Source organism: Balaenoptera acutorostrata, chromosome 10 (assembly GCF_949987535.1).
Source record: "Balaenoptera acutorostrata chromosome 10, mBalAcu1.1, whole genome shotgun sequence".
NCBI classification, from domain to species: domain Eukaryota; kingdom Metazoa; phylum Chordata; class Mammalia; order Artiodactyla; family Balaenopteridae; genus Balaenoptera; species Balaenoptera acutorostrata.
In genome coordinates this window covers 105953521-105960904 of record NC_080073.1, presented here as the reverse complement: position 1 = coordinate 105960904, position 7384 = coordinate 105953521, and positions in this window count along the sequence as shown.

Sequence of the window (7384 nt, the reverse complement as noted above, 5' to 3'; positions counted from 1 at the left end):
AAAACAAGGTGAAACTTACCTTAGCTAGTTGTATCTCATTCATTTAATGTTTTGTGGGAGGAAAGTTTAAAATTATTGGTTACAGTGAGGGTCTGTGGTTACTGACTCATTGTACTTTAAATCCATTCTTCGTTGATATAAAACACTATAATTTTAATGGAGTTACTTTGATTTGATCATTAAGGCCTTGAAGTTTATATCTGTATATACCCTTTTGCTGCAAACCGTCACTTCTTAATAAATGTGCTGGGAACTGCACATTTGATTTTAGAAATTAATTTAATGAAACGTTTTTGCTACTACCTCTGTAATATGGCTGCTTTTGACATTATTTGTGTATTAGTTTTGAATAGGATGTTAGTGTGCAAACACTTTAAAACATAGAAGCTGCATGGAAGAAACACATATAAGCAGAATTTGTGCAGCTATAATGGGCCAAATTCTTTAAAAGTGGGGGTGAAGGGACGGGTTGATTTAGGGAAATCTCCATAAATGCATAAATTTTGTATATTTTATGATTTTAGATCAGCTAAAATATCTAAATCTGCACAAAATGGTAATACTACACTTAAATTTTCCACCATACGTAACTTGAAGACAGGGAAGTCTATTCCTAGGCAGGATTTTAGAATGCTAGCTAAAAACCGACAACCTCCTTCCCCGCGCAAAAAAGCCTATTAATTATAGATTTAGACTTTAAAATAACATTTGTAATATTGGAAGTTGGGAATAGATAATTAAAGTATGTCTGTAGGAGCACACCAATCAAATATTTTGGTTAAAAACAGATTTCTTCTGTATCCATGAGGCAACTTAAAATTCTAAGTAAGTTTTAAGATTCTTGGAGAATAGCCCAGGTTTCTTACTTAGTGGTTAGAGCCTAGTCAGAGAGCTTGGCATGTGTACTTCTTAGACATCAGTTCAAACTACTGCTCACTGAAAGGACAGTATGAGTCTTTGAACTGAGAGATTCCACAGCAACCACCTGATCCAACCCTTTTTTGGGGGAAACGGAGGTCCTGAATGGCTAGATTAGGTTGTCTGCACTATTAAAACATATTTCTTATTCTTTCGGCCGCGCCGTGTGACTTGTAGGATCTTAGTTCCCTGACCAGGGATTGAACCTGGGCCCTCGGCAGTGAAAGCTCAGAGTCTTAACCACTGGACCACCAGGGAATTCCCAAAACATGTTTCTGAGTCGGGACTTGGATGTAGGTTTGAATAAGCAGTGGGTGTTTGGACTCTACTTCCTGCTTGAATGGGTGAAGTTGCGTAGCATAACTAAGCCATTCTTTTGGACTCTTGTTCACACATTAATTGGCCCACTTTGTTTCCATCATACTTTAAAAGTCTTTTGGGCCTTTATTTCTTATTTGTATTGTGTGTTGATTCATGAAATGCACAACATAAAAACCTAGTAGAGGGACTTCCCTGGTGGCATAGTGGTTAAGACTCTGCGCTCCCAGTGCAGGGGGCCCAGGTTCAATCCCTGGTCAGGGAACTAGATCCCACATGCCGCAACTAAGAGTTTGCATACCATAACTAAGGAGCCCGCGTGCTGCAACTAAGATCCCGTGCAACTAACTAACTAAATATTTTTAAGAAAGCAAAAACACCCAGTAGAGTCCATGCGATTTCACAATTAGGGTCTTACATTAGGAAGATGAGGTCACAAGTAGACTTTACGACTCCGAGCAGCCTTAGACCTGCTTACGGAGGGGAGGTGCGCGGCTGCAGGGAGCAGGGAGGGGCGGTAAATTATGCAGACTCTTATGTCCTCCAGCTCTCTGCACCACCCTGCATAGGCAGGGTCCTAGGCGATGAGCCTCCTGGTCACTCACTCACTCGTTCACTCACTCGTTCATTTGTTCACTCATTTGTTAACTTGTTCACTCATTCATTCGTTCACTCATTTGTTCATTCACTCATTCATTCGTTCACTCATTCACTCACTCATTCATTCAGTATCTGCTGTGTTTATTGAGAGCCTATTAAAGCAGCACTTCTGTTAAGTCATATATGGAAGGAGAAAAGAGGAGAGATTAAAAAAAAGTGTGCTTGTATTTTTTCTAAATCTTGTTTTTCTTCTTGTGGGTATTTTTAATCCTTCTCCAAGCAGACCAGACTCTGAAGTTTCCTTGCCTTTTCCTTCTTTCCAGCACCGTTCCCCAGGGCTCCTCCTGCTCAGAAGCAGCATCGTGTTGTATTAATAAGGACTCCTGAGACATCTAGTTTAGATGCATATTTAGAAAAGCAAATTTACAGAAAGCTGGCATACGATATTTTTATATTAAATTAATATGGATTAGTCCCTGTATGACTGGCTGCATTTTTACCTCAGTCCTTTTAGGATAAGACAGCAAGTCTTTCTTCCTTCTCAAAAATATACTTTAATAATAAACATTAATTTTAAATCCTCCAATTAGGGATCATAATTTGGCAGATTATCTATAGAGAAGTTTTTTTTTTCCTTGTTTATCTGGGATCTTTAACTCACCTGCAGTTTTAGTCTGCAGTCTAGTCTACTTTGTTTAGTCTACTTTGGTGTTCACGAGTGTAAATTTAGTATGAGAAGTATCAACAGGATAAAATCATACAATATGAAGATGTTGCTAATATCAGTTGGAAAACCACAAAGTAAACTAATATAAATGCTTTTTTCTTAAACAATTTAGAAATCTATTATTTCACAAAGTAGGAAGTCAGGGGTGAGAGAGTCCACTGTCGTCAGCTCAGCATCACCGTGAAAAACTCAGGTTCCATCCGTCCCTGCTGGGATCTCCAGCTCATGGGACACAGAATAATACACATACCCACACCCCAATCCCTGGAACCTGGGAATAATGTGAGTGACAGTTCATTACAGGAAAGAGCCTTATTTTTTTTATTGTAAATGTTAGTCTGCATTTTTTAAGCAGATGAATTCATGGCTGGGTTACTTGCCATGGCCCACTGCAAATGTGGTGTTTATGTTAGAGCATAACAAGCTGCACACGTTACTGCCTACAACCAAATGAACATGTGGCATTTAGCAGTCACATTACTTATTTGAAGATCAGGAAATGATTTAAACATTGTACATCCTACCATTAGATACCATGCATGTATTTCACTGTTGTAGTTATGTTTTGGGAAATCGGTCGTCGTGCAGTGCAGTATGACTCTTTTCCATTTACAAACAATGGCAAACAGGCTCTTAGTGCTTTCGCACATAACGTGATTTTCAGGTACTAATTACTGATGTTAGGAGGGCAATTCTGGGATTCCCAAATCCTCCCTGTCTGCACCTGCGCTGCCGCTGTTCCTGTCTAAGCCCCTACTCCTGCCTTGGCTGCCGTGGTCGCTTCTACCTGGTATTTCTGCTTCTTCCACTCCTGCCTTCCCAGCCAATTCTCCACAAATCAAGGAGTGTCTTTAAAAACTGTGGTAAAAAAGACATAAGATTGATGATTTCATCATGTCTAAGTGGACAGTTGAGCAGCATGAAGTACATTCACATTACTGTGGAACCATCACCACTGTCAACTTCCAGCACTTGGTGGCAAGCTTACGACCATGTTCCCCACGGCCCCGCCCCTCCACTGTGGGACGTCTGGTCCCGCCCTGCCTCGGCAAGGTGCTGAGTTAGCCGCACTGGACCCCGGGTAGCTGTGAGGACCCAAGGAGGTGATGCATTTACAGTTAATATTTAGGGGGATTGGCTATCAATTATGTGTCATCTTTAAAGTATGCCATACAGATGAAGCGTATTTCCAGACTACCCACTAGACGCGGGTTCGTGACCAAGGCCGACTCTGAATGACAAGAGCCCAGTGTCACCGATGGTCCAGCTCTAGAAACAGTAGTGATGGAAACCACTTCAGACCCATCAGAATGGCCGCAGTTAGAGGGCTGGATGACTCAGGCGTTGACAGGAATGTGGGGAGACAGGGTGTAGCTCACAGGCATGCACACTGGGCAGTCATTCTGCAAAGCGGTTGGTTTCTATGTGAGGCTGAGTGTGTGTTTGTCCTCTGACCCAGCAGTCCCCTTCTGAAGTTGTGCAATGTGCTGCTTGCACAACTGTGGGCCGTGCCCTGATTCCAGACCACAGAATGAGCAGCCGGACTGTCCGGGAAGAGGGCCCCTCGCCTGCCAGGCGTCCAGAGACCCAGGCCTGTCCCAGCACCAGTGCCTGAAAGAGAAGAAATGAAGCCAGCGTGTTGCCAGGATTAGAAGGAAAGCGGTCACACCACCAGTGAATCAGCTTGTCGTGGACCCGCGAAGGTCTAAAGCTGAGTGTCCTTGGGGAGGGAGGCCTCAGGAGAGGGTGCAGGAAGGGGTCTGGGAGGACTGAGCCCTGAGAGCCACTGCCTGGCGTGTTGGGTGATGGGGACCGAGTGGGTTCACACAGGGGGAGTGTCGAGGCTGCAGGGTCTTGAGGACCCCCTGGCTCAGCAGTCGGCAGGGGCGGCAGGCAAGGGGCCAGCGCTGGAGCAGTGTGGGGGGCGGCGAGGGCCGGGCGAGGCTGCTGATGGAGGGCTTCCCCTTCCTCAGAAGGAGATTGCGGGAAAGCCTTCCATGGTCCCCAGATGATCGAGGAAAGTGCACGTCACGATCGTGGAAGTCCTGCCATTCTGGGGGTGGGATCCCAGCTCTGATGAAGTCAGCACACGCTCGAGGTGGTCAGCGGGGCCGCTTGCTGCCCTCCCCACATACCCACTCTCTTAGTGGATTGCAACCTTCTCAAAAGCAGAGCCCAACATTTATTCTGCTCTGTGTCTCCGTGATTTGGTGCAGAATCTGGGACACAGCTCTTCTCAGCAAGTGTGAGCAAAAGGGGCGAATCTGGGGACAGTTGGGGCTGCAGAGTCAGGTGGACCTTGTTGAGGCCAGAGAAAGGCAGGGGTGCAGGTGGAGCCCCAGACGCTGAGGGGCTCCCTGAAGACCCCCTTCTCTGTCTCTTTAACAGGAGGGCTTCCACCTTAGCCAGACCGTCTGCTCAAACACCAGGTGAGGGTAGAGTCACTGCTTCTAAACATGCGGCCTGAGGGAACAAAATGCGGGGCAGGTATTGATTGACAGGTGATGTTATCCTATAACTCGCCCACCATGCTTACTTTGGACAAACCTTGGAAGGCCATCCATCCCAAATTGCAATTTTAACTCAGGTTTCATGCTGACCTATTCTGACCCATCCAACAACCAAGAAAGCTCTGGTTAGAAACTTGAATAATGGTTGGAAATGAAAAAACAAATTACCCACATTCCGAGAGCTGCTGCACCTAGTAGGAATTTAATTCATGTTGACTGATTTATTTCCCTGGAATAGATACACTTTATTGTAATGCTTTGTACCTGACCATCCACAAAGAAAAGAGGGGTCATTTTTTTTCTAAAATTGAAGAAGACTATTGAAAATGTAAATGCCAAAGAGATTTTTTTTTTTTTTCGTATTTAATTTCCACAAATCTTGATCTTTGCTAACAGAGAGTTCAGTTTTGGCTTCTCTGTGGTATTTGACAGATTCCAACTGAAATATAATCTTTAGCCACAATAAATGTTAGTCCCTGGAATGGAGACTTGTGGAATGGTTTAGTCCAACCCGTTAAGGTCAGTTTATCAGCTTTACAACAAACAAATGCAGACACACTTCCAGGACAGGCTCTGTTGAGTTTGCTCTGGTACCAAGCAGACCAAGGTCTCAACCGTCTTTGAGAACGTGATCCTGTCCTCGGAGGGAGGTGCATTTCTGTGCATATTTTCCGGTGATAGTAATGCACGTCTGTGGACATGAAAATATTACCAGATTAGACGTGAGATGGGCTTTTGAACGCACATTCATAGTTTTATATGCACGGGTGGGGCAGCTCCTTCCACAGTTCACTCTACGTTGCCCACCTCTGCATCCAGGCACCTGGGGGTATGGGCACCTCCTTATCCTGGCAGTTAGCCACGTCCACGTGACCGGCCTTGGTTAACAGGATGTGGTTGGTGCCTGGTTTTCCAGCCTTTTCTTCTCCTGCCACAGCTGTCATGGAAGCATTGTCAGGTTGGGTCCCTGAGTAACCGGGATGAGCAGAGTCACTCCTCTGACCTGCATTGGGTAGGTGGGTGGGTCTTCAGTAAGAGATAAGCTGAGACATTTTGGTTGTCTGTTACTGCAGCATAAGCAAGCTAGTCCTGACTGATACAGTAAACGACATATTTAGACACATGAAGGTGCATACATGGATGAACATGCGTACAGGTGTGCGTTGTAGGAATAACGGACACAGCAGTGCACTCACCAAACTCTGTTTCCTTTCCTTCCTGGGCACAGAGACAGGCTGCATTGGTCAGCTTCTCTTGCAGGTAAGAGTTCTTTCCAATGAAATGTAGGAAGAAGTGATATTAGCTGTTTCTAGGCCTGGTCCATGGAACATCTCCCATACAATCCCCCCCCATGTTTTCTCTTTTCTGCCATCCAGACACCGAGAGTCCAGGGAGGCCCCTGAGGCCCTGGGTAGTGGTAGAACCGGGATGGGTCCCTGAGAGGCTGCAGAGAGCAGAGCCCTCATTGCCCCGTGACCCATGGCAGGCTGTGATTTGATTTAAAAAAAAAAAAAAAAAAACTTTTATTTGTTTAAGCCACTGAGATTTTGGAGTTAAAACTAGCAATAGTTGGATACTTCCTTAAAATAAAAGGTACTTGTTTCAACCTCAAACCAGCATCATGCTTCATGGGGAAATAGAAATATTCTCATTAAAGTTAGGAACAAGACAAGGATTTCCACATTTACCATTATTATTTAGCATTGTTCTGGTGCTACTAGCCAATGCAATTAGATAAGAGAAATAAATCATGGGTTTAGCTATACCAGATAAATTGTGGGAGGCACTGACCCTAATACCTGCAAAGATTCAGTATTTGATAAAGGGAATCCATGAAGATTCAAACATCTAAATAAAACTGGATCCCTGTCTCAAATATTAGCTCCGTATAAATTCTAGATCTAACAAAGCTTTAAACGTAAAACAAATGAAACAATGAAGATATTAAAGAGAGCATGGAGAAGATTTTAAAATAATCTTGGAGTGGGAAAGGTCTTTCTAGTTACGATACTCTTCCAGCCTCCACAGAGGAACCGCAGCCACCTCTCACTGGTGGCCTGGCTGGCAGCACACACTGGGTGCCGGGGGACCCTGGAGGCATTTGTGTCTCCCCTTCCCTGAGGTGCTGTCCTGGTCCCCGCCCAGCTCTCCTGGAAGGTGAGTGTCTGGAAGAGTAACCTGGCACCAGCTGGGGCTTATGCCCTTTAAAATGGACTTTAAATGGATCTACATTTGTAAACCTCATGACACTTGTTAGAGATAACACGATTTAGTGGTACAAAACCTCGTCCAGATGACCCAAATGATATCC